Source organism: Lepidochelys kempii, chromosome 2 (assembly GCF_965140265.1).
Source record: "Lepidochelys kempii isolate rLepKem1 chromosome 2, rLepKem1.hap2, whole genome shotgun sequence".
NCBI classification, from domain to species: domain Eukaryota; kingdom Metazoa; phylum Chordata; order Testudines; family Cheloniidae; genus Lepidochelys; species Lepidochelys kempii.
The window spans coordinates 34,898,921-34,925,893 of record NC_133257.1 but is presented as its reverse complement, the minus strand read 5'-3'; positions in this window follow the sequence as shown (position 1 = coordinate 34,925,893).

Sequence of the window (26,973 nt, the reverse complement as noted above, 5' to 3'; positions counted from 1 at the left end):
AATATAGTCACATCAGCAAATATTTCTTCTCACAGAATTGGTTTTGTCCAAATGGACAGGTGTACAGCAGCTTCTCCAATAGAGGTGTACAGTGATTGTCCTTACCAAAATCTTTACTTTTGCATTTGATGATTTGGCTGGGTTTCCCATACTTTAAGTACTATTGTGCAGATGTACATGCCTAACTCTGAAATCTGGTCCAGAATGTCTGCTGAACAGGACCTATTGTGTTGGATGCTCCAGTATTCTCATTATCATCAAGGCACATCCCAAAGGGGCCATAGTATTCTTGCAGATTTGGTGCCCACTCGGATTGATCTCTAGTTAGGTCCTTTATGGTGGTCTGGCTGGATATTCAATCTCTGTCCATCATTGGCAATCTTATTGTGCCACCAAAGCTGTTGGTGACTACATGATCACCAGCCACAGAGCAGTATTCCTTGCTGATTTACCCATAGAAGTTCATTACATTTTTTGATTAAGGTCTGATTTTTTTTTTTTTTTTTTTTTTTTTACCACACACACTACTGTGACAAAGCTCTGACCTTGTCTTTGTGGATCCCACGTTTCCAGACGGATTTTGCTAGCCTCAGAGGCTCCAGCCCAGGGACCCTAATAGTATCAGCTATGGTAGCTGACCTTTTAGAAACATGACATGTACAATTCCCTGCACTAGTTCCCCACAGCAGCCCCCACTTCCTCAAGCTCCACTTCACCCTTACCTCAGGGCCTCCTTCCTTGTGCCTGATATGGTGTGTACTGCTCAGTCTCTCCAACAGCACAACTTCCTTCCACAGCTCCTGACATGCACACCCACCTGACTAACTGGGAGGCTTTTAATTAGTGTCAGCCAGCCCCTGATTGGCTTCAGGTGTCCTAATCAACCTAGCATTCTCCCTGCCTTCTGGAAAATTCTTAATTGGCCCCAGGTGTGTTAATTGACCTGGAGCAGCTGCCATTTAATTTATCCTGGTACCAGGGATTTGTTTAACCTGGAGCTAATATATCTATCTGACCTTGCCCCGTCACACATCTCTCCTCCCTGCTCTGCTCAACACCATAGAGTTAGGCAACTTGGGATGCCAGGCAGTATGCTTGTGACAGACTATCAGCATTGCCATGGTGGCATCCAGCCCTGTGCCGTATGTGGAACTGGAATTGTTGGAGGGATAAGAACCACCTGGTGACCCTTGCATTCTTTTCCTTATTCTGCTGCATCCACTGGAGGGGTGTATGGTCCGTCACAAGAGTAAATCGCCGGCCTAAGAGGTAATAACGCAGTGTCTCCATAGCCCACTTGACAGTAAGGCATTCTCTCTCGACTACTGGATATTTCTGTTCTCTTGGGAGAAGCTTTCTGCTTAGGTAGAGGATCGGGTGTTCCTCTTCTCCCACCATTTGCGACAGAACCGCCCCCAACCCCACCTTGGAAGCATCTGTTTGTAAGATAAATTCCTTGTTAAAGTCTGGGGCTATGAGTACGGGGTATTTACAGAGGGCCGTCCGAAGATCTGTGAATGCCCCCTCTGCTGTGTCGGTCCACTTTACCAGGTCTGGACCTCGGGCCTTCACCAGGTCTGTTAGGGGACTTGCCCTAGTAGCGAAGTGGAGAATAAAACGTTGGTAGTAGCCTACCATGCCTAGGAACATGCGGACTTGCTTCTTTCACGTCAGCCGTGGCCAGTTTTGAATTGCCTCTAGCTTATTTGTTTGGGGCTTCACTATGCCCCTTCCCACAATGTATCCCAGGTATCTAGCCTCTGCTAGCCCTATGGCGCATTTAGCGGGATTAGCAGTGAGGCCAGCCTGCCTTAAGGTGCACAGTACTGCCTCAACTTTCTCCAAGTGGGTTCCCCAGTCCGATGTATGGATGACGACATCATTTAGGTATCCAGCTGCATAACTAGTATGGGGACGCAGCAGCTTATCCATGAGGTGCTGGAATATGGCTGGGGCCCCATGTAACCCGGAAGGGAGGACTGTGTACTGAAATAGCCCATCCAGGGTGGAGAATGCTCTCTTTTCGTTAGCTTCTTTGGTCAGAGAAATCTGCCAGTACCCTTTTGTCAGATCCAGTGTAGTCAAGAATCGGGCACTACCCAGTCGGTCAACCAGTTCATCGATGCGTGGTATGGGGTATGCATCAAACTGGGATATTTCATTCAGTCAGTGAAAGTCATTACAGAATCTCGTGGTACCATCAGGTTTAGGCATTAGAACAATTGGACTGGACCATTGACTGAGATTCTTCAGTAGCCCCTAATTGTAACATTTTCTTTACTTGGGCCTTGATTTCTTCTCTTTTGGCTGCTGGGATTCGGTAGGGTCTCAATGTTACCTTGGCTCTGGGGATTGTGCGGATATGGTGATAGGTCTCAGTCGTCCGCCCTGGTTTTGTAGAGAACACATCTTGGTTGCGATTAATCATGTCGGCTGCCTCGATCTTTTAGATCGGCATCAAGTTGAATGATATCCTCACTTGCTCGTGTAAGTTATCCTCCTGGGGAAGGGTCTCCTGCATGACTAAGTGTGCCTCTTGATCGTGCCAAGGTTTTAGATAATTGATGTGGTATATTTGCTCCGGTTTCCAGTGGCCTGGCTGCCGCACCTTGTAGTTCACCTCTCCCACAGCTTTGATTACTTTGCAGGGTCTCTGCCAGGTCTTTGCAGGGCCAACAGTTTACTTTCCACTGTAGGCACCAGTGCCATCACCCGATCCCCTGGTTGGAACCATCGAAGCTTCGCTTGGTGGTTATAATGGGTTTGTTGCATCTCCTGTGCTCTCCAAATGTTCCCGTACAATAGGCGTAACTCAGACTATCCGATCTCTCATCTGCAGTACATGCTCAACTATAAAGAAAAGGAGTACTTGTGGCACCTTAGAGACTAACCAATTTATTTGAGCATAAGCTTTGGTGAGCTACAGCTCACTTCAGATGCATAAAGACATCCTTGCTTCCTTGGGTAGTCAGGTCAGTTCCCTGGCTGTCATCTGTCTTGATGTCAGCATGATCATCTCGTCGTATGTGGATGGACTGTTCTGGCCTACCCATTTGTGGAGATCTGGCGGCAGTCCCCACATGTAATGGTCCATGACCAGGGTCTCCAAGATCTCCTCTGGGCTGCGCACCTCAGGCTGTAACCACTTCCACGCAAGGTGTATGAGGTTGAATAGCTGGGACCTTGGGGGTTTGTTCTCCTGCTATTTCCACTCATGGAACCTCTGGGCCCTTACTGCTGCCATCACCCCTGATTGTGCTAGGATCTCTGCCTTCAGACAGGCATAGTCAGTGGCATCCATGGCAGGCAAGTCAAAGTAGGCCTTCTGGGCCTCTCCACACAAAAAAGGGGCGAGAATGCTGGCCCACTGCTCCTGGGGCCATGCCTCATGCTGAGCAGTCCTTTCAAATGAGAGGAGATATGCCTCTACATCGTCTCCTGATGTCATCTTTGGCAGACAACCAGTGGCCCTCAGGGTTCACGTCCTGTCAGACCCCCAGGCCTGGGTGGTGAGGATCTTCAGCTGGTCCATCACCTTTCTCAAGAGGGCATGATTTTGGGTCACCTGGCTCATCAATAATTGATTGGTTTCCTGCTTGTAGCCGCATAGACTCCTGTTGTGCCATTGCCTGAACCTGGGTAGCCTCCTGCTGGGCTGCCGTGGCTTGTACCAGAGCTCTTACCACCTCCTCCATTGTGGTACAAAGCAAACAAACAAACCAAAACAAAAAAAATCCAAAACCCCAGGGCACTTTTTTTAAAACCTTTCTTCTGCCATGCTGTAAACGAAATTCCCCTTCTGACACCAGTTGTGACAAAGCTTTGTCCTTGTCTCTGTGGGTCCCACATTTCCTGGCAGATTTCGCTAGCCTCAGCAGCTCACTGTGACCCTCCACGTAACCCTTCTCTCTCTAGAGGCAAGGGCCACAGTCTACTGAGCCATTTTCATCATAAGCCAGCAAGGGAGGTAAGGAGAAGCTATCCTCCCTTGCACAGTCTCTGTTGTCTCCCAATCTCAGGGATTAATCGGGGGAGGGTCAAAGGGGGGAGCCCAGGCCCACCCTCTACTCCAGGCTCCAGCCCAGGGACCCTAATAGTATCAGCTATGGTAGCTGACCTTTTAGAAACATGACACATACAATTCCCTGCACTAGTTCCCCACAGCAGCCCCCACTTCCTCAGGCTCCACTTCACCATTACTCAGGGCCTCCTTCCTTGTGTCTGATATGGTGTGTACTGCTCAGTCTCTCCAACAGCGCAACTTCCTTTCACAGCTCCTGACATGCACACCCACCTGACCAACTGGGAGGCTTTTAATTAGTTTCAGCCAGTCCCTGATTGGCTTCAGGTGTCCCAATCAACCTTGCGTTCTCCCTGCCTTCTGGAAAGTTCTTAATTGGCCCCAGGTGTGTTAATTGACCTGGAACAGCTGCCATTTAACTTATCCTGGTACCAGGGATTTGTTTAACCTGGAGCTAATATATCTATCTCCCACTACTTTTCTATAGCCATCTGACCTTGCCCCGTCACACTACATTTAACAGAAAATATCTGTCTGCAAAACCTTTTATTTAGAAGATACAAGCTTAGGAACTTTACTTCCAATACACAAAACAGAACATAGGAAAGTGATTCATAATGGGCTGTCTCACTCTTTATAGGATCCTCTCATACACTAGCTGACAGTTTTCACATAAGGGATCTTGAAAAGTCTCTTAAGCTGAATGTCAACTCTTCATGAATTATAAAGGCATTAGGTGACTTCTAAGATTAATCACAAGAGAAGAATACTTCTTTTTGTACTTTTTTCAGGAATTATAAAGAGAAGGCAAATAAGATCAGATCACAGATCTCCTGAATAAGAGGAAATACTAAACTAGCCTTATTTTGTCTCCTCCTTAGTATCAATGCTCATTGCCTGCCTGCACTTTCTTCCTGGTTGACAAAGCCATACCAAGCTGAATGTGTTGCAGAACTCCAGGCAAAGTACCATTGACTAACTGAAAACTAAGCACGTTTCATGTTAATCACTTTTGCATTGTTTGAAATCAACCTGTCTAATGGGAAATCTATTATTTAAAACCCATAGGGACTGGTAGGCCTCTTCACACTGTGGCGTCTTTTGGAACCCATGGACACTTTGTCAGTTGGAGGAGTACCTTGTCATTTTCTGTGTGTGCAGGTTTCCTACCTTCCATGTTAGTCATTTTAAATAAAGTTTAAGATGAGTGAGTGAGTTAAGATTTTAGAAGAAAACCCCCTTCTCTGATGGTAATAACTGTCCTTTTGGGGAAGAGTGAAGAAGTTAACTGAGATGGGCTGGAGATGTCGTTGTTACTTTTGTTGTTGAAGAGTGTTTGTTTTCTAGAAGACAGAACAAGACAAACACACACAAGAGGGGAGAGAAAAGAACAGGAATGATAGAAAATGCAGCTTTCTGTCTTTGGAATGGACTCTCACTTACAACCTTACTGCTGGGAAAAGAGAGGCACAGCACAGTCTTATCAGCTACACTGAGACCTGGCAAACTCATACCAGCAACAGACTGTTTAGGTGATTGCATTTAGCTGCCTTTCTGGTCATACGCTTACAGCAGTGTTGCAAAATACAGTCTTGAGCAGCTAAGCCAGACTCTTAGTAGACAGAAGGAAAAAGACAAGAGATAGGAAAGAAGAAATAAAGGAGGGAAGAAAATAACACAAAGTCTCACATCCCTGATGGTGCTCAGGAATTAGCTGGAGCTGGTGGGATCATCTGGATTCTTCTCTCTGGATTAGCCTGGTCAGGACATCTCTCAGGATTAAGACAAACAAGACACAATAGTGTCACACAGGATTCTGGAGTCCCAGGAGACAGTGTGGGTGGTAAAGTTCACTCCTTCCCCTTCTCTTTTCTTTGAGACAGCCAGCATTTGCATCTTCTCCTTTCCGTCAGCCAGCATTGCAGTAGCCAGATTCTCCCCCCTCCCCATGTATCTTTTTGAGGACCCCAAGAGGGAAGTTTGGGATTAAATAGCCCTTCCCCTCATTATTTTCTCCACAAATTAGGCCTAATTTCTGACACACTAATTTTGGTCCATTGTTTTTTGGTCCCATACTTTTGGTTACCAAGCCTGATTTTAATACAGTCTTTGAGTTATATTAGTACACCTTTCTGTTTAGACTAATTTAGCCTTTTCCTCTCTCTTTTGCACTGTTTCTCATTAACATTTATTGCTATAGGCTATTGTGATACTTTATGAATTTTCATTCACTTTTTGTTGAATTTATAATTCAGGTTGTAGGACCTGTTATTACAACACGCTACACATGGAGTTATTCCTGAATAGCTATTTCAAAATAATTCTACGTGTAGTCAAACCTGAACACAGAAACACAGAATCATAGGCTGGAAGGCACCTTGAAAGGTCATCTAGTTCAATCCCCTGCACTCATGGCAGGACAAAATATTATCTAGACCATCTCTGACAGGTGTTTGTCCAACCTGCTCTTAAAAATCCCCAATGATGGAGATTCCATAACCTCCCTAGGCAATTCATTCCAGTGCTTAACCACTCTGAAAGTTATGAAGTTTTTCCTAATGTCCAACCTAAACCTCCCTTGCTGCAATTTAAGCCCATTACTTCTTGTCCTATCCTCAGATGTTAAGAACAATTTTTCTCCCTCCTCCTTGTAACAACCTTTTACGTACTTGAAAACGGTTATCATGTCCCTTCTCAGTCTTCTATTTTCCAGACTAAACAAACCTAATTTTTTTCAATCTTTCCTCATACATCGTGTTTTCTAGACCTTTAATCATTTTTGTCGCTCTTCTCTGGATGTTCTGCAATTTGTCCACGTCCTTCCTGAAATGTGGTGCCCAGAACTGGACACAATACTCCAGTTGAGGCCTAATCAGAGTGGAGTGGAGGGGAAGAATTACTTCTCATGTCTTGCTTACAACACTCCTGCTAATACATCCCAGAATGATGTTTGCTTTTTTTGCAACAGCGTTACACTGTTGACTCATATTTAGCTTGTGGTCCACTATGACCTGCAGATCCCTTTCCGCAGCACTCCTTCCTAGGCAGTCATTTCCCATTTTGTATGTGTGCAACTGATTGTTCCTTCCAAAGTGGAATACTTTGCATTTGTCCTTATTGAATTTCATCAACATGACCCTGTAGCAATCTCTGCCTGACTTGAGACATCAGGCCTCAGACAGAGCAGCAGCCAGTATTTCCCTGCTGGGAGGGTGGTCACATAAAACTCACCATAAACTCTGTTCATGTATTTCTGTTCATGTGCATCCATTACATGGCAGCCTTGCAAGTGACACAGTTTATGGAAGAGGCCTCTCTATACAAGGTGTCCTTCTGACCCATACTCCCAGCCAGAATAGGCTCCACACATCTCTTCTTTCAGTGACTCTTCTGAAAGGTTAAAGGTTGTTTCAACTCTCCCAGCCAGCCTGTGAATAATTCTCAGACAATCTGAGACTGAAGCCATCTAGTTAAAAACAAGATTTAATACAAAGGGAGAAATCAATTAGAAGCAAAATAAATAGTATATTTTATATAGTCTTATTTTCAACAAAAGCTAAGTGAGGCAGGTGGCTAGATAGGTAACACTTGGGTTAGCTAACAGTAAGTTTTTAAAATGGCAAATGTTCAGAGAATGAGTCTTTCTGCCCTCTGACTCTTTCAGCAGGCTGGCCTATCAGAGAGAGCCTTTTGTTACAGGTGTCTTCTGTTCACCATTCCATTCCTTACCTGACTGTAGCAAGGCAATGACTCACCAGTGCAGAGCCACCTGCTGCTCATCCTGGGAATTAGCTCTCCAGCCTCCAGAGCACCCTCTGCAGGCCAGTGTCCCGCTTGCCTCAGGCCCCCATGTCCCTCCCAGACCCCAGTGCCCCTTACCTCAGGGTTCTCCCCTCTGCAGTACCCCTGCAGTCTCTGGGTCTCCCCTCCCTGGGAAATCCCCACCCTCTATCCCCACCTTACCTCAGTAGCTACAGCCAGTCACCATCTAGGCCCCACTCACTGGGGCAGACTGCAGTCTGTAAACCATTCATCATCAGCAAGGAGGGTTTGGGCCTGCTACCTTTGCCTAACCCTAGGCTGCCCTGCTCCTCTGCAACCCCAGTACCTGCTTCAGGCCTTCAGCAAGGCCTGCAGCCTTGGGGTTCTCCTCTCACGTACCCTGCTCAGCTCCCAGGCAGCCAGGTCCTTCTCCCCCTACAGCTAGAGAGAAAGTCTTACCTAGCTCCTACCTAGCAGCCCTTTTATAGGGCCAGCTGTGGCCTGATTGGGGGTGTGGCCCCAGTTGTGGCTGCTTCCCCAATCAGTCTAGGCTATTGGCTCCCAGGGGCAGCCCTTTCCCAGGGCTGTTTTAACCCCTTCAGGGCCAGAGCGGGTGACCATCAAGCTACAGTGACTCTCAGGCTTGTTATACTTTTCAGGTTTTTGGTCCTGGCTTGTCATACTAGAAAGCAACTGTCTCCAGGTGTTTCTTCTGCTGTATCCATTGTCCATGGTCTGAACCCATTCAAGGCTCTTCTATCTGCTTGGGATAAGCAGTTTGATTGCTGTTTTTCTGTCCAACCATACCAGGAGGAGCACCTCCATGGGGCCCTTCTAGGTGTCTCAACATGGCCACAGGTCTCCTCAGGGGGGAAAATGTCTCTGCCTCTGCTGCCAACTATAGCAGGACTCTGGCCCATCAGCTAATTGTCCCTTCAGCCTCTGTATGGGTTGGATGGGTTCAGCCCCTAAAAATCCCACTACATAAAGCAAATCCAATTCAATTTGGACTGTCTCCTTTCTCCGCCCTTCCAGGGGATGCCCCGTCCTTTCCTTCAAGCTTGTCTCCCAAACAGTCTCTTACTTGTGCATCACTCATTCCTGGGGTCTAATTGCTTCTCCCCAGTGGCTGCTCCAACTAGCAAGCCTGTGTATTAGGAAGAGAGCCTGAAACATAAGCCCTTGTATCAGAGGCCTGGTATCAGACAGGACCTGCTCACAGAATTTGGCAAGAAAAGAGCTGATACTGCAGAAATACACATTCCTAAGAAGTGCTAGTCACAAAGTGCTCACGCAAACACATCCTGATATCAAGTGGTACCAGAACATCCTGATATCAAGAATGATACAAAAACATTCCCCAAGGATAACAGGAACACTCTGACCTCTCCTAAAAGATAAGGTCAGGATGACAGTATGTAATAGAGATGTTTTGATCAAACCAACATGTACAAGGTGATGAGTGATAACTAGTCACTTTAAGGGGCAGTAACTACTATACCTATGTCAGAAGGGCAGTACTAACTTGTTTGTATGAAGATATAAAGATGTATCTCAGAGACAGTATCTTTGTCTGGCCTAGGGAGGAACGGCAAGTCCCGCCATTCAAATGAGCTGCTCCATTGTAACGAGCATACATGATTAGTGATCCGTTAGAGTCTGCAGGATTTCGCTCTTGAATCTAAGCAAGTTTGACCCACCAGTTTGTTTTTTGAGAACATTGTCAATACTTTCCTTTCCAACAGAAATTCCCTGTAAGTCTTGGGCTACATTGTGCCACAGGAAGGGACAGTGCCTGACTGCACCATTCCAGGAGCATTGTGGGGAAAAAATTGTAGCTCCAGGGGATAGGAGTATGCTTCTGGCCTATACCATAAGCAAATGATTAACCCACTCCACCCACACCAGGTCATCTCCACTGGCTGGAACATTGAGGATGGATCCAAAGCTCTACCCACTCACTGCCCAGTTGCACTGGAAGCAGAGGTGAAAGTAAACTGGTACAGTCGAGTACGGCATACCGGCAAGAGCCAGTATGCCCTGCCGGATCGGACTGGCTTCCCCAGGCTGGTTCTTTAAAGGGCCCTGGGCTCCATGCAGCGGCCGGAGCCCCGGGGCCCTTTAAAGCTCCCCCCAAGCCCTGCTGCTGAAGCCCCAGGGTAGTGGTGGCAGGGCTCTGGCCACGCTTTAAAGGGCCCGGGGCTCCAGCTGCTGTGGGGAGCACTGAGCCCTTTAAAGTGCCCCCGGGGCTCCCTGCAGCGGCTGGAGCCCCCGGGCCCATTAAAGCACCCCCCGAGCCCCGCTGCTGGAGCCCCTGGGGCAGCAGGGCTCCAGCCACGCTTTAAAGGGCCAGGGACTCCAGCCGCTGCGGGGAGCCCCGCACCCTTTAAAGCACACCCCCCCCCGAACCCCTGGCGCTCCCTGCAGCGGCCAGAGTCCCTGGGCCCTTTAAAGCACCACCTGAGTCCCGCTGCCAGAGCCCCGGGGTAGCAGCGGCAGTGCGCCGGCGGTGATTTAAAGGGCCTGGAGCTCTGCTGCAGTAGCAGCAGACAGAGCCTGGGGCCCTTTAAATCGCCCCTGAACCCCGGGGCTCCCAGCTGCCTCTGCAGCTGGTAGCTCTGGGGGTGATTTAAAGGCCGCAGGGCTCCCAGCCACCGCCGGAGCCCTGGGGCCTTTAAATATTGATTTATAGGGCCTGTGTATTTAAATGCCTCGCCTCGTCCGGTTGAGGCCACGCCCCCTGCTCAGGATTCCGGAGTACCCGTAAGTCCTTTAAGTTACTTTCACCCCTGACTGGAAGGGAAAAATTGGGCATGCAGAGCTCAGGTCCTCTATCATGCTCAGTACCAATACCAAGGGTCAAAGTCCATATAGGGATATAAGGTACAAGAGTGGGAAGGTTAACTGTTGCCCCTGCATGGATATGTAGTTCAAGTCACAGTCAAGCCCTTTCTCTTGTATGCTAGCCATATTGCTACTAGTACTGTTCAAAACAGCTCAAATATTACACAGCATACTTGTTGAAAATTCTGTCAAGCGAGAGCTAATGGCAAGGAGGCACTATATGTTCATACATGTGGTATGTACTCAAACCATATTTCCATGTACAGCTGTTCCATTTATAATATAAGTGCCTAATCCAGCAATAACCAAAACAAATGTAGAAGTAGGCCCATTACTTCAGTGCCTTGATGTGACTGAACGTGAAATTGATCCAGTTTTTAAACTAAGCTGAAGGTAAAATGAATGGGTGTTAAATAATACTCTAGGTTCCTCTCAGCTTGCTTCAGTGACTAATTCCATTTTAAACAGTTAAATGATTACAAGCTTTGAAATTAAATTTTAGAATGAATTATTAAGCAGCACTCTCCAGTGTCTGTGAGAAATCACATTCCCTCTTGTAGAAACACTTGGGGTAGTAGATATGGGAGTAGATTGGTAACAGACTTCGGATTCAATTTGCTGAGTGTTGAGTGACTTCTCATACAATAGTGAGCAAAGCACATTGCTACATCTTTTGGTAATTCTGGAAGAAATTAAGAAATCATGAAAACAAAAATCCTCAGTGGAAACCATCCCATAGAAATGTTTTATTTTTACAAGTAGTCACTTTGATCAGAAATTTATTTAGAGGTCTTTAATCTGTGATCAAACAATTAGTGAGTACAAGCCCTCTGTGCCCCTTAAATCCTCAAAATGGGGCTTACGTGGGGTTTAGGCTTGCAAATTTCAACCAGAGTTTCTGCACTTTTAGTCTTTCTTAAGCAGCTGTTGGGGGGGGAGGGACAGGGAGAATAGAAACCAAAATATTTTAAAGGTCTGTTAATCAGTGTTTGATATTGGGGGTTTGCTGGCTGTAACGTGCACCAATACTTAATTTCAGCATTGCAAAATGTGTGCAGCAAGTTGCAACATTTTGGTAAAATGTATGGATTTTCATGCAACGCATTCAAAGTCATGAACCCAAATACAAAATATCAAAAAATGTATCCCCTGCATTTATTCGGTATGTTGTGGTTTGCCTTCTGGCAATACACTTGATTATCTTATGCTAGACAAAAAAAAATAACATTTTCAAAAATGCCTAAATAATTTAGGATCCTAAGGTGTTGTGTCCAGCCAGGGTCATACCAGCCTAAGATAACCGAGTGTGTGGTTAATTCCCAAGTTCTCGTAACAGCCCCGAAAGTTACAACTGCAATCAACTTCCGAATATTACCAGTACTAGGTCCTCAAGACTGTGGGAGTGCTGCAATAATAATAACAGTCTTCCAATAACAGCTGTTTTCAATTAAACTTAACTGCGATTCATGTGAAAACAGCCTTATGGATAAATCACATGCTGTGCACATAGTGGTATAGCTATGAGCAAGACCTAGGCAATGGTAATGCGTACCAGTCACTCATGCTGTAGGGGCAGCAAAAGCAAAGTGCTTCAAATGGCCGAGGCACTCTCTATATCCTAGCCTTGAAATCTATGAACTCATTGATACATTTCAGACTTCCAGGCAATGCGTGCTGAGGAAGGTGTGTGCGGTTGGAGTAATCCTGTGGATTTTTTTAGGTCTTCATAATATGTGTTGGGTGCAGTCATGTCCCCCTTAAGCTGGGCTCTCATCAGATTTAATTCAATACATGGAACTCTTCCTTCTGAGTCGTTGCTGAATGTTCCAACATGGTGCCAAGGAACATTCCGTACTGTCTGTCCTTAGCTCTCTATAAGTACTGTATACTCTAAGCTTCAAAGAAAACAGGAGGAATAATTATGAAGTGAACATATCATACGCCATATGGGTGTTATGCTGTTCTCTTATTGTCTTTAGTATTCATCAAGTACAGTTACTCTGCTGCAAACACACTCCAAAACTCCAAAGAGTTCTTGGCTGTTCTGCACCTTGGGAAGTGTTGCTGTTCCTAATTTCTCCCTACCATTAATAAGCTGACCCCACAGAGCGGCAGCTTGGTCACTTTTCTGCAGGTCCAATAGCCCAGCAGAGTCCAGGTCCAAATATCAGAATCTAGGGCCAAATCCAAAGCTTAGTGAAGTCAATGAAACATTTCTATTGATCTCAATGGATTCTGGATTAGGCCCACATTTTCAAAAGAAAAGAGCACCCAGTACCTGGGCCAGATTTTCAAAGTAGGGCAGCTCCCATTTTGACACAAAAAGGGTATGTAGATTTTGAAAAAAGTTCAGTACATTAACAGCATGGCTATTTTGAAAATCTGGCCACAAATGTCACAACGGGAGTTGCTGGGAACTGAGTCCTTTTGAAAATCTGGCCCTTAGCTTGTGATCATATAACAGTATATTCACGGGTGCATTTACCTGAATGAACAGATTAATCCATAAAAAGTGTGTGTTTCTTTAAACTATTGCGTTTGTTCCTATACAAGCTAAGTAATCAGTGAACATTTCACCTATTTCAAGTCCTTGGCTTCTGTGTAAGGAGTCTGCAGATGTTATTTTTATTCGCTAATACTGTATTTCAGCTCTTCAGGTGTGGCCTTTTGTTTTGCAATCATTAGTATTAGGCTTCCCAGATTCATTCCCCCCCTTTCCCCATTTATTACAGATATAATAATTTGGCCAGGAACAGAAGAACAACTATGAAACAGAGGCACTGACTCAAATTCTCTTGGCATTTTTCTCAGTGGTTTAAGGTGTTAACCCAATGCCTGTGGTCAAAATACAGTGATAATAAATTTCATGTCTCTTCATTTTCCAATCACTATGCAAATAGAAAGTAATTATGATCTGCCTACCTATTTTACTTTGTTACTCCACCTATGTACAGTATTCACCTGGACACATCCATAGAATGCCTATTGGGGTAGGAAAAACTATTAGTTAGGGCCTTCATGTGGCGTAAGTCGGAGCTGTAGGTGTATATCACCTCTCAAGATCAGGCCCACAGATGTACTAGCGATGAGTTGAGTCACATAATTCAGGTCAGATTTAGAGATCCAGTTAGGGAACTTTTCCAAAGTACAGGGAAGTTTGGCATTTGTGTTCTGGTTTGGTCTGTTGGGCCTGATTTAAGCTAGGGAAAAAGTGAGTCTAGAACAGAGGCTTCCCTCGCAGACGACACACAAAAGGCTGTTTTTCATTAAGATTTTGCAGACATAAACAGATGTTCTCAGATCAAAAGCAATTTCATTGGTGGTTTATGTTTGCTGCCAATGTTAAATTCCACTATGGTTACATTTTCATGCATGGAAAATTTTCCCATTCAAGATTTTTTCCTGTAGCATTTTTTGCTTTACCTTGTATCAGCAGAAAACTGGCATAGGTTTTGCATATCTAGAATGTCTAAAATCTTCCTGTTCTTTGCATTAAGTCTGATTTCTCATTTAATGAAAATAGCAATTTTGAATAACAATTTCAAATTCCCTCTTTCAAATTCCTATTCTGCTTAACGTACAAGAAATTAAAAAAATCAAATTAAGGTTTTTATTAAAACGTATTTTGCTTAAATTTCCATCATTATGGGTATCATAATAGCTTAACACAAACACAAATATTTCCAGTACCTGCTACATAGCACAATAGGTCCAGAAAGGTAAACTTCCCTCAGCACATAACACATGGACAGGCATATTTCCAATACGTGTCCCTCACTATGGTTTTTAACCATTTCAGTTGCCAAATTCTTTTTAATACTTAGTGAGGATATAAGGCTGAAACTTTCAATGGAAAATGGGAATCCAAATCTCAGAGGCAGTTTTGAAAATCTCATGTGAAATGTATAAAGGTATATCATCCCTCATGGTCTAAGAGTTTAAACTAAGCCAAACCTATTGTTCAATGTGCAATATATTGAACATTCATTGATTTTAATGTTATAAAATATTTGCTGTTCTATAAATAATGGCTTAAGGAATGTTTGGGACTTCTTTTTATTGTAATCTCAGACCAAATGAGGAAATTAGCTGTCAGTATGTTTTGGTGTAAAACCAATAAGTAACAGCGAGCTAAATCCTAGACAGGGTCCTTGCCTCAGAGAACTACAGGTATACAGTATGCAAATAGCAGATGCCATGAACATATAAGTCCTTAAACTCTAGAGACTAAAGTGCTCTCTGATCCCATCTGTGGGTGAACAGGGGGAAGAACAGCAACAAAGCTGCTGTATCTGCAAGAACGATTAATCCAGAACTCCAGTTGGACAGAAGCCCTCCTCCTTCATATATGGGTAAACAGGGGGAAATACAACTGGGGGGAGCTTCAGGGCATAAGCTTTGTACCCAGAATTCCTCTAGTGGCTCTTTGGGAGGCACCATAACTGAACACAAACTCAGAATTGGTTGGGTAGTGGAACTGACGAGAGAAAGGAGAAAAGGGCTTCTATTTCACAGTAAGGAGTGTGTTTGTGCTGGCAAGGATTCTGTCCAGTTGTTCTGTATGCTACTGGTATTCCTCCACTGAGAATCTGGTGCTATTAGGAGGATTCTTCAATTAGAACTAATGTGGAGATAACTTCTTGAAGGGGTAATAATACAGAGAGTCTCTTCACTGAAGCTATAGAGGACAGCAGCAAAGTTCTAGTGAGGCCCCATCTACCCAGCCACTAAATAAAGCAGAAATCATTATGGATGGGTTAGGTGAATAGCTAAGAGTGAGGTCATGCTTGCGGGGCAGGACAGTAAGCTCTTCAAAATAGCATTCTCTGTGCGACGTGACCTCATGCACTGTGTGTGTGAGATCACGTCAACCAGGACAAAGGGGCGTTCTCTTCAAAATGGCATCCCCCATCAGTGATATCAGACTAAATCTCACCCAGTTTTGTCTCAGTACCAGATACACAACAAGCCATTTAAACACAGGATGGTCCGGCTTAAAACTGGAGAAATGGCCTGCCTACCCATTTAATACCATATGAAACCATACTGTGTGCCTGTGTTCAGAGTGCACAGCATACTTTCCAAGCAATGAATCTGGCATTATATACACCAGGCAGAATTAAAGCGGTTCTGTAATTATCACCACTCAATAAAACACAGCTCCTCTTCTTTGGCATCATCTCTATCTTTAGCTTTAAAATCCACACTCCTTCCCATTAAAGGTTCTAGGTTCATGGTAGCGGTCAGCACCTTTTTAGCAGCTTAAGCTAATCAATTCATGGCCGACAATCTCAGAATTCTTACCCCAGGGCATAATTGCTAATTAAATTCTCATTCCAGATTTTATAGTTTCTAGTTGCAGTCATTCATGAGATGTGAGGAATGAAACCAGGCTTGAACAACAGTGCTCTTCATCTGGTGTCTTAAAGTGAGTCTACAAAGCTCAAGCTAGGCCTTTGAATGGTGCCATTGGTGCTGTAAATCTAGTAGATGAGCTTGCATGGCTGGAGATATTAACTGCAAAAGGATTAAATCTTGACCACCGTGTGTGATCAGAGATTTAGTATAATTCCACAAAGCTCATGCACTCATTGAAATGTACTGTCGGTGCTTGTGGAAAAAAAAGCTGGCCAAGTGGTTCACTACAGGAAACATTGTGATAGTGTGAGCTGTCAGGTGAAGGACAACACTACCCTCACTCCCAAAGCAGGTGTTTCCAATTAATCCCTCCTCTCAGGGGCTGTTAGGAGTGGGAGGGGACCCAGCTCATTCTAGGAGGAGAGACAACACTCATGAAGATTGGAGGCATGCCAAGGTGAAAAAATAGCTCCAGAAAGGGGTAGGAGGAGAGATACAATCACCATAGAGGGAAAAGGTACTGAATTTGCAATGAGTTGGGCACAGGCTGGGGCCTGCCTCCTTGGGAAACTGTGGTCTTGCCTTAGAGTTAGAGAAATTATGGGGGAAAGGGACTAAAGACTTTGATTGTAGACAATAAGTGGATACTGTGATGCCCCCTGTTATAAGTACTTCTACAGTCTCTCTGATCTCCTTTTTTCCACACCTTTTCTGTGGTGATCAGGTCATCCTGGTCTACCATGCACTGGCTTGGTAACATTTGAAGCTGCAGGATTTGGGGCTTAGCCTGCAGGCCGAATCACTTTATTGCTTGTCTGCCAGAGACTGGGAATGCACTGGTTCACATGCTGCTGGCTATAATCTGAATGTATCCGGTTACCATCATGTTTCCCAGAGATTGTGTATGGAGCAAGCAGGTTTATTCTGTGACTCAATAGAAGTCCATCTGGCAGAGGCTTCCATTGGAATCAGCACATTTCCCTAAATGCTGTGGCCATGTCCCCTCTCCACCCAATTCTGGAGGTGCATGAGCCATCTGTGCAGTTCCAAGTGAGGTGGATATGGAGACACCTTGCAGTGACACAACTCCATCCAGGTGAGTGTTCTGCTGCCATGGCCCTGCACAGGGGTTAAAATCAAGTACTGACAAACCAAGTCACTTATCCATTTACCTGTATAGACATGAGCTTGGAGTAGTTTCCCTCCACCCAGGAACTGATACGTCAGTCACATACAGTATAGCAGAGAGTAAAGGCCTCCTGTGTCTGATGAGATCACATTTGGCAAAAAAAAAAAAAAGCTTTGGATTTCATAAGAAAACCTTTTAAAGATAAATCCCTTGTAATTTGATTAGAGCCTGGTACATCTAACAGCCACTTCCCACAACAGGGAACTGATACAGCATGACATCTGACTACAAAGAGAAGTTGGGTAAGTAATAAGGAGACACAGATTCCAAATATCAGGATACAGTTGTCATGTCAATGTATAAATTCGGTTTAAAATTCCCATTTCATTATGGAGGGATCTGCAATTTCAGTTCATTAGGTTATATTTGGTATCTGTTGTGAGACACAAGCCTTCTCTGTGCGTTGGCTGGTGGAGGATGGATAGCCATCTGTCTTGGATGGTTTAGACACTACAAATCCTGCATCTTGGCAGGGGTTAGACTAGATGACCCTTACAGCCCCTTCTAACGCTATGGTCAGGGCTGCTGGAACAATTTTTATAGTGGGGGTGCTGAGAGTCATGGAACCAAACTGAAAACCCTGTATATAATGGAAACCACTTCAAGACAGGGGGTGCTGCAGCACCCCCCATATCCCTAGTTCCAGCACCTATGCCTATGAGTCTATGCCATGTGAGAGTAGTGAGTAGAGCACTGGACTGGGACTTAGGAGTCTATATACAGCTCTGCTGCTGGTTTCCTGGATGATCTTTGGCAAGTCACTTCATTTCTCTGTACCTTGGTTTTCCCCATCTGTAATGGGGGAATAATGTTAGGGACTTCTTTTGTAGAATGCTTGAAATCTCCTGATGACAATACCTAGTTCTATATAGTGCTTTTCATGTTGGATAAAGCATATGTGATTGTGCAGGCTGAATGATTCACTCTGCCAAATGCACCTGATGATGGTAATTTATTGTAAAAGTAATAATTTTGCCTTCCCTCTTCCAACCACTTTAACAGCTGCCAGACATGTCCGGTATATTGGGTGCTATGCTGTGCTAGAAACACTGTAACGTTCCATTGATTTCAGCTGGGATTTTCAAAGCTGCATTAGGGCACAACTACACCATTAAAACAAATACCCGTGACAGCAAGTCTCAGAGCCAATGTCAACTGACTTGGGCTCATGGGGCTCATGTTGTGGAGCTAAAAATAGCAGTGTAGATGTTTGGGTTTGAGCCGGTGCCTGGGCTCCAAGACCCTCCACCTTCACCTCTTTCAGAGCCTGGGCTCCAGCCCAAGCCTGAACCTCTACACTGCTATTTTTAGCCCCACAGCACAAGCCTCACAAGCCCGAGTCAGTTGACCTTGGCGCTGAGACTTGCTGGAGTGGTTTTTAGCTTTTTGCTGTGTAGATGTATCCTTGGACTGCTTTGAAAATCCTAGCCTTACTAGTTTTTTTTAAAGATGGGTTCACAAATCAGATATCAAGCATAGCTGCTCTTCTGATTACGCAGATTTGATATCTAGCAAAAGCAGGGTAACCCATATATTATGATGAAACGATCACATGCACAGAACTCATCACTGCAGTAGTATGTTAACAGAGCTGGATGAGATCATAATAAAAATTTCAAATAAAATAGAAAAGTCAACCAGGAGCAGATCTTCCAGCTAAAAGATCCAGTGCCATAGAAGATGGCACAAATGCTGCCACTTTTGGGGGGGAGGGAGGAGAAAATCCCATTGATTTCAATAAATTTCCAGAGAGAGAAAATATCTATTTCAGCTTTCTTAAATCATTCATACTCCATGGAAATGGCAATGTGGACACCTGATCTTTCTAGCAGTTCTTGGAACATTAAGGCTAGCCATTAAAATTCTATTTCTAAAATATGCCGGTAAGGGACTAATCAGACTACAGAAAGCAAAGAACAAAATCAGCAGTACAAAGAACTAAACTGCCATTAATTTCCAGCAGGAAAAACACTCAGTGTATGAATACTCAAGGCCTTTAGTATTGTCAGGATGCAGCACTTCGGGAATGCTAAATGAGCGTTGCTCTACCATGCACAGTAAATGCTAGGTAATGGAGATGCTTATTAACTCTTCACCACTTTTAACGAAGTTAAAAGATTACTTGACTTGGCTATTAGTGTTCATGAGATGTTAGACGAGCTAAGTAATAAATGTCATTCATCATGGTGAAAGAACTTTAGATGAAAGAATAGCTATTTTGATTAGTTTTACTTCTTTTCATTTTGTTGTTCTCTTTTAAGCTGGCTTCTCATAATAGTTATTGAAACAGAGAAAGGAAAAAACTTCTTCCAATTTTATGTGTTCCTGGAGCTAATGTTATACAATACAGAAGTCTGGGACTTGTATGTAACCCTCTTGATTTGTTTTTGCATCCCCCATAGTAAGATGACAGGGAGACTGGTGTTTTGTTTGATTACTTCTAGAATCCTTTCAACAGGTTATGTGAATTTGATAGTCAGTGTGTCCTCATCCACTATAGAAAAGCCTTTGGCACTGACCTCAAGGGGCACACTTTACTCAGAGGCTTCAACAAACCAAGAGATCACTAGCTGTCTCCTGCTACTTGTATAGTATTCCAGCGATCAGCTCTCCTCAGACCAGACTCTTTGGGGCTGACATTTCAACAAGACACTCTTTTGTCAGAATGCTACATTTAATTAAACAAGACATTCAGTGATCAGGTTCAGGTTGGCAGACTCAACAGGGCTTATGAGTTTGATTCCTCATTCAACCAGCCCTAGATTTTTCTGCAGATGTTTTACTATACAGAATCCCATTTTGTCCAGGTAAAAGGGAGGCTGGGATAACTCAACGGCTAGTGCACCACTGCAATTTTTAAAATCACAGACCATATCACTAATTCTTTCATATGGGGGAAGGGATTGCTTTGTGACAAGAGGTGGTGACTTGCTCCAAGGCTGCCCGCAAGCAGTCAGATGCAGTGACTGGTAGGGGTAGGGACACTATAGAATTGAAAAGGGGGGGGGGGGGAATTCATCTTATTTAATTGTCAAAGCTTAGCTTGCTAAGAAGACAGCTACATTTGAAGGAAGGATGTTGTTATTTCTCTGGAGTGCATTCTGGACCCATAGATGTTTTCAGAGCATAGGCACAGATGGGACATAATGGTGCTCATGGGTGAAGAAACGTTAGACTTTAATAAAGAGCAAATTAGTATCATTTTGCAAATTAACTTCCCTCATATGCCAGCTATGTTCTGTGGGAATTAGACTGCTTAAAGGGTATTTAAATTACATCAACAGTAGGATCTGGGAAGCTTAATACCAATAGTTACAAAAAACCTGAAGATCTGAGCTACAGCATTAAAATAAGGTTCTTTAACTTTCCTGTCAAGACTGATATTATCAGAGTTCCTTGCAAAGAATTGGAAATAGGAAAAATATTCACTGATTATTAGGCTTGCAAAGGAATGAGCTGGCAGGCTAAAGAAACACACATTGTATGGATGAGTTTGTTCACTCAAATACAAGCTTAAGTAGTTAAAGTTAATACACTCTAAACTTGATAAAGTTAATACCCTCTAAGGGTGTGTGCTCCAAAGTGCAATGCACCCAGTAGTGTATGCAAAATTTTAAACTGGTGCTTCTCAGAATCTATAGTAAAGCTGCCAGACCTGGGAAATGTGATGGATATTAAAATGTAGGGAGAATGCAGGAATGGGATGGTCTCCCTTGGTGCAGGCAGGGCCCATACTAGCTAAGAACCCTATGCTCCCAGAACTTTCAATGAACTAAACACATTAAAATTTCCAAATAAAAATATCCAAAGGCAAATAAAATAAACTCAGCTTCTGGGCTGACAAGCAGCATGAGAAATTTCATGCCTGAAAGTAATTTGAGGTTTGGACCAAATAGCGGTGTTCTCATTGTGTTCCAGAGTATTTAGATGCCTAACATTTTCATCTGCATTAAGGCCATGCTGCACTACACAGTTTTTCATGTTGGCATACGGATGCTGCAGTTCGTATATTGCTTGTGAGCATGCATACGTGGCTCCTTGCATTAGCGTAGTATGTATCCACCAGGAATGCTTGTGTCGATGTGCAGTGCGGTGCACCGTGGGTAGGTATCCCAGTGTGCAACCTACCACCGTTCAGCACGTTGTCTCTTGAGTCATTTTAGCTGGAACAGAAACGACTTGTGCAGTGGTGACAGGGAGCAAGGGGTCGACTTTCCAGAATGCAATGTTCTCCATCCCATAATATCATCTCTACCCCATAATTTTGCACCTATTTCCAAATTCCCGTAAACCTGCCCAGGTCTTGTCACTGTCTACCAACTCTGACAGAAGCACAGTCTGCACTTTGTCATGAACATTGCAAGCACAGGATGCCTGATCCTCCGGTATTTGCAGAACCACAAGAACTACTATAGAGAATATAATAATTTCCTGGTCATCAGATTGCTAGGGGACCTGGCGAGAACCATTTCACGGCTGTGGGTAGCATTCACGGAGCAGCTACAAATGATGGAAGTCTGCTTTTGGGACCAAGAAAAGAGTGCTGACTGGCGGGATCACATCATAATGTAGGATTGGGATGATGAGCTGTGGCTGCAGAACTTTCATATGCTGAAGGCCACATTCCTGGATCTGTGTGCTAAGCTCACCCCAGCCCTCCAACATGGGGACACCAAACTGAGAGCCACACTGACAATGGAGAAGCGAGTGGCGATCACACTATGGAATCTTGCAGGGCTGAATTGCTACTGGTTAGTGGGAAATCATTTTTGAAGTGGGAAAATCCATTGTGGAGGCTATTGTCATGCAAGTGTGCAGAGCCATTAATCATCTTCTGCTATGCAGGAGCGTGATTCTCAGCAATGTGGAGGATACAGTGGATGGCTTTGCAGCTCTGGGGTTCCTGAGCTGGGCTGGAGCAACACACAGTATGCACATCCCCATTTTGGCCCCAGAGCACATCAACAGAAAGGGCTATTTTTCCATGGTTATGCAAGCATTGGTGGATCACTGGGGGCACTTCACTACTATCAGTGTTGGGTGGTCAGGGAAGATAGATGACGCTCATCTTTAAGAACACAGGACTGTTCAGAAAGCTGCAAGCAGGGATCTTCTTTCCTGACTGGGGGATTACCATTGGCGATGTTGAAATGCCAATAGTGATCGTGGGGGACCCAGCCTACCCCTTACTCCTATGGCTCATGAAGCTGTACATCAGCCACCTTGACAACAGCAAGGAAAGATTCAGCTAAAGGCTCAGCAGCTCCAGAATGACAGTTTGAATGTGCTTTTGGTAGATTGAAAGGACGCCAATGTTGTTTACTCATTCGATTGGATCTCAATGCAAAAATTATCCTAATGGCTATAGCTACTGTTGTATCCTGTATAATGTTTGTGAAGCAAAGGGGGTAAACTTTCCACACATGTAGAAGGTGTAGGAAGAGTGGCTGTCTGCTGAATATGAACAGCCAGACACAAGGGTTAATCGACAAGCTCAATAAGGAGCTATATGGCTTAGAGAGCCATAATAATGTACTGTGCTCAAACTGGGATGGCAGTTTGGGGGCCTGTTAGGAATTGTATGGTGCTTGCTGCACATAGAATCACAGAATTATAGAATCACAGGACTGGAAGGGACCTTGAGAGGTCATTTACTCCAGTCCCCTGCACTCATGGCAGGACTAAGTATTATCTAGACCATCCCTGACAGGTGTTTGTCTAACCTGAACTTAAAAATCCCCAATGATGGAGATTCCACAACCTCCCTAGGCAATTTATTCCAGTGCTTAATCAGTCTGACAATTAGGAAGTTTTTCCTAATGTCCAACCGAAACCTCCCTTGCTACAATTTAAGCCCATTGCTTCTTGTCCTATCCTCAGAGGTTAAGAACAATAATTTTTCTCCCTCCTCCTTGTAACAACATTTTACGTACTTGAAAACTGTTATCATGTGTCCCCTCAGTCTTTTCTTTTCCAGATTGAAAAAAACTAGGTTTGTTTAATCTTCCCTCATAGGTCATGTTTTCTAGACCTTTAATCATTTTTGTCTCTCTTCTTTGGACTCTCCCCAATATGTCCACATCCTTCCTGAAATGTGGTGCCCAGAACTGGACACAATACTCCAGCTGAGGCCTAATCAGTGTAGAGTAGAGTGGAAGCATTACTTCTCATATCTTGTTTACAACGCTCCTGCTAATACATCCCAGAATTATGTTCGCTTTTTTTGCAACAGTGTGACACTGTTGGCTCATATTTAGCTTGTGATCCACTAGGATCCCCAGACCCCTTTCTGCAATACTCCTTCCTAGGCAGTCATTTCCCATTTTGTATGTGTGCAACTGATTGTTCCTTCCTAAATGGAGTACTTTGCATTTCTCCTTATTGAATTTCATCCTATTTACTTCAGACCATTTCTCCAGTTTGCCCAGATCATTTTGAATTATAATCCTATCTGCCCTGGCACTTGCAACCCCTCCCATCTTAGTATCCTCCTCAAACTTATACATAAGGCTACATTTATGTCACAGAGACTTCCATGACATTCTCTGCTTCAGTCCCAGGGGCTGAGGGACTGGAGCTGGCAGCCACCAGGATCCCAGTAGGGTTCCAGAGGCAGGCGACAGCCTGCTTGAGGGAGCCCTCCCCAGAGTTCCAGCAATGGGCAACGGGGGTGGGGAGAGGAGGAGGAGGGACGCCTCGAGCGAGTGGCTGGGGGGTGTCCTGTTTTCTGTCTGGGAAATATGGTCACCCTACAGCTCCCAGCCACCACAGTGCTGGGGGAAACCATGGAGCTGCAGCAGCAAAAGTCAGACAGGTCAAGGCTTCTGTGAATTTTTATTTATTGCCCATGAACCGTCCATGACTTTTCCTAAAAATAAACATGACAAAATCTTAGCCTTAATTATACATCATGTTTTGTAAACTAAGATGAATAACTCAAAACAAAAGCATTTTATTCACTAACAAAAAGAGCTCCAAAATAATCTGAAGAATGTAAAAGTAAATACATTGTAACTTAAAAATATTTAGGAACCCTAATAAATAAACAAGAGGAAGGAATACTGCTGTCCATTGTAGCTACACATACATCAACTGTGGCTTTCACAGGTCAGTGTAGGTGAAGGCTGCAGTGACCACAGCTACAGAAAAAACACACAAAGGCACCACTGCCAGTATAGTAGGATTGGAAAGCAAACTTAAGCTTCAAAATGCCCCTTTCTCTTGCTCCCCTAAAGTATTAAATGAGACAAACTTATGACACTTCTGCTTTGGAGTTCCTGATCCCTCGTGCTACTCTCAGCTCAAGCCATGGTGAGTATGACCTGCCAGGGGTGAGGGAAATGAGGGGGGATGGCTTGGTTGCAGGGAACTATGGGTATAGGGCCATGGCACTGACTACTGGTACCATTTTCCACAGGTAGTGATGATTTTAGTTGACATCTCGCTCCTGGCAGAGAGAGCACAGCTGCTGTTGGCATCCCAAAGGCACCCGGGCCTATATACCACTAGCCTGTTTACTGCAATGGTGCCTGCTGAAGTTATAGCCATCTGGAGCAGGAAAGTGACCTACTGCAGAGGAAGAAATAAGGCTGCCATTCCTAGAAACCTTTGGGAGAGTACCTCCATGAAAGTTACATCAAGATCTCCCAAGAGGTTTAAAGGGGTATCCCTGTGCACATAAACTGCTCCGCATGCCCTCTCCCACCCTAACTCTAGAGGGAAATGAAAAGCAGGTAGCAATTCTACCTCTCTTTGTTGTACCACTACCTCTTCTACTATGAGTAAATTAATGAAAAGTCAGAAGATGTGTCCTGCTGATTTGGTGGTGCCGTCCCTGTACTGGAAAAGTTCTTTACACACTTACCTGAGATTCCATCCCCTGCATTGGGCTCACCCATACTCAACTGGCAGAACTGCTATGGAGTCAAAAACAGGTCCTGGATCCCCTGGTTGCCTGTCCCCCATACTCCTCTTCCTCTTCCGCCTCCTCCTTGCTGTGCATGGCAGGGCTCTGTGCTTCACTGTAAATTACGGATTTAACGCCAAATGATTTTTTCCCCAATTATTCAGAAGTGCAAGTGAACCAAAAAATCCATTATTCACCCAGCTGTAATTGACTGGACTTTTTTTTGTAAACCTAATGGTCACACCCATAGAAAGAAAACTGCTGCTAAGTGATGAGATAAGTTGACTTGCCATCAAGAGGGACTCAAACATAAGCCAAGAACAGTAGCACTATTGTTAGATTCCTTTGTTAATAAGTCACTTTGCATTGAATTGGCCATCACAATTTCAGGAATCAGAAAAAAATATGCTTACACTATTTCCATATAAAATACCATTCACGTTCATAATCATTGGCCTCTATTAAAGGAAGCTGTTGTATCCTCGCGCAGAAGTGAAACATGAGGCATGGACCACCAGGATAATCTATCTGAGAGTGAATGTGAGCTGTAAGTGGAATGTAATTGCACAGCTGTTGAATAGGGCTCCCTGTTTCTTTGAAATGTAAATATAATGTAGAATGCTGATTACACTACAATTACAAAAAGGACAAGCGATAATCTTAGTCTTTGGCTTTTAGTATTTCTTTCAAAAAAGCTTTTTTCCTTTCTTCAAGAAATTACTAGATGCTGCAATGTGCACAGGAGCATGTTGTATGAGCAATAAATGTCTCAATTAGCATGACTATTTAGGTCACACCTAATGATGGAATTCATATACACACACAAGTCCTAAAGTAGGGACAGGAAAATAATACAAAGCCTTTAGAGTTTAACAGTAAAAGACTGTGGCCTCACAAGTGGGTGTGGACGGGAGTTAAGAGTATTTGTTTGCTCAAAATGCACTAAGGTTTTGTAGTATTGAGCCCTAGCTTAGGTTAAGCACCTGGTTCAGAAGAACATCAAAGTTGGATGAAATTGACCCCAAATGTTTGATTCTGTTGGGGGAGAAGAGTGAATATGGGGCTGCAAACCCTCCCTTTCATCCTAGTACTTTGGCTAAAACCATGGAGGGGTGGGGGTCCCAAAAACTTCTTGAATTTTACAGTATACTGAAAATGAACTGGAATGATCCAGAAATGTCCAGCCTGTGTCAAAAGGATAGATTTTATACTGGATTTGGGGGGATTTTCTCACTCCGCCTCAAAGATACTTATCACCATCTTCTCTGGTCAGGACCAGCTACCTCTTCACCCCAAGTCATTCCCATCCAGTTGGTTTGCATCCCTGGGATGCTACTAGGGAACACTCTTTCCATACACCACCTGTCTGGGCCTAGTTACTCTGTGGGTGAGTTAAAGACTTATTGTGTCCTACCTATGAGTATAGTAGCCAGGCATAATCTAACCATAATGTTAGTAATGATGGTGCAGAACAACTGTAGTGAGTTTATAGGCATAGCACCGATTAGCCCAAACAATATTTATTCATGCGTATTGGGGGGGTTGAGTGATGAGAGCTCTGGAGGACTTTAGTGGGAATTATTTTAATACTTTTAGTGTGCTTTAACTTCACAACAGGTTGGCCAATTATAGCAGGTCATAGTGCATCAGTTGCCTGCCCACAGAGACACAAAGGCACATGACTATGTGGAACATGGCAATTTTGTTATAGGGAGGTATGTGAAAAGCTTTTCGTTTACTCAAGCCCTTAGCAGTTAAACTCAAGGTTAACAAACAGTGCTAGGCTTTCATCTGAAGGAAAATAAGCTACTGTAGTGTCAAACACCAGGGACTAACAGGTATTTATATTTCATTCCAGTGTTGCAGTGATGGTGAACTTAAACTACCTGAGAA